The following is a 1,611-nucleotide window of genomic DNA, read 5'->3' on the forward strand; positions in this document are numbered from 1 at the left end:
GGAAAAAAAAAGGAATAAACCTGCCCTGAGAACCCTCCTCTAACCAGGCTGGGCTATTGCTTCTACCAAATGATATCCCCAAAATCTGAATAGTTAAGCCCAAGGAGCCCTCCAAAGCAAGCCACAGTGATAGGAAGAGCAGCAATGGCTCCTACTACCTTGCCTGTTCCTGGTGGGTCTTCCACGCTATACAGCTCTCACCAGTGGACCCATAAATGGAGCCCATTTCCCCTGTACACAAGCAAGATCTGACTCCAAAATCCTTTAGCCCTTACTCTCTGCCATGCCCAAACCCTCAACCCTGGTTGTTGCATCATTCCCAGCGCTCTAATGCCAACTTCTTCCCAAGGTTCCCCAGGCTACAGTCTGTCCACACAGGCTGCTCAGTAGACCTCAGAAGCCCTTCTTGAGGAGCCAGGCTTTCAGTTGCTCATCAAAGTAGCCCTTGATCCGCAAGGTACCTGTCACCTCATTAACCTGGGTGACAGGTGTCTTCCCCAACAGTGGGCTCAAAAAATCTTCCACATCCTTCTGCAAGGCACTTACCCAGATATCTCCCTCCACTTTCCGGATCGCAGTCATCTGGCGGTTGCCATGTGTAAGGTCTTTGTGACAGGGATGTTGTGCATTCGGGAGCGCCGTATCATATAGGGCAGGTTGGGTGGGGTATCTCTAGGAGGCTGCCACCCACTAGGAGTGGGATAATGTTCATGCTTTGGTGGCTTTGGGATCCTGGTGGGGGGTAGCAGGCGTTCCACGAACTGGAATTCATCAGTTGACTCCACAAAGCCGCGGTAACCTGGAGGTTCCTGCGTTTGGCTCAACCGCCGCAGCCCGCAACCCCAACCGAAGCCAGTTCTCCAGGAACGAAGGGTAGCACGGAGCAAGGCCGCCGCCATCTTGGGCTGCTCCCGACCCCTTCTGTTTCTTGACTATACCGTGCTTTCGTCCTACAAGCTCATCCTTTTTCTGGAAATTCTCCCTAGAACCTTGTTGTGTTATCTGTTCTCAGTCTTCCTGTCTTAGCTGGAGTATTGCCTCTTCAGGTATGTCTATCCCCCCAAGAGTCATCTTTGTCTCTATAAGTCCATTATTTCTTTTTTTGTTTCTTTTATTTTTCATTATTTTTGCTTTATTTTTTTTTTAACATTTATTTATTGTGTGTGCGTGTGTGTGTGTGTGTGTGTGTGTGGCCAGCTCAGCCCACCAGGGGGCGCAGCTGGCTGGCATGTGGTGCTGGGGGAATCGAACCGTGGTCCCTGTACTTTGCCAAGCTTGTTCCAAGTAGGTGCTTTAGACCACTGAGCCATCTCACCAGCCCTGCTTTATTTTTTAAAGAGAATAAAAATAGTAAAAAAAAATAGACATGATACAGAATTTCACTATGCAAAGTGATAGGTATTGAGCAATGGTTGTTATATTCCATACTGTGGTCTTCAAATTGTATATTGTTCAGATTACCATATATAAGCATCTAAAATTGGTCAAAAATTAAAAAGAGGGGGCTGGTGAGATGGCTCAGTGGTCTAAAGTACCTACTTAGAACAAACTAAGCTAAGCAAAGCACAGGGACCACGGTTCAATCCCCCAGCACCACATGCCAGCCAGCCC

The 1,611-nt window shown here is 48.2% G+C and overlaps 1 pseudogene; it reads right to left on the bottom strand.

Moving 5' to 3' along the window:
• Positions 1-18: 18 nt before the first annotated feature.
• LOC101582971 lies at positions 19-910 on the bottom strand (annotated as a pseudogene).
• Positions 911-1,611: the final 701 nt, after the last annotated feature.

Source organism: Octodon degus, unplaced genomic scaffold, assembly GCF_000260255.1.
Source record: "Octodon degus isolate 3935 unplaced genomic scaffold, OctDeg1.0 scaffold00255, whole genome shotgun sequence".
NCBI classification, from domain to species: domain Eukaryota; kingdom Metazoa; phylum Chordata; class Mammalia; order Rodentia; family Octodontidae; genus Octodon; species Octodon degus.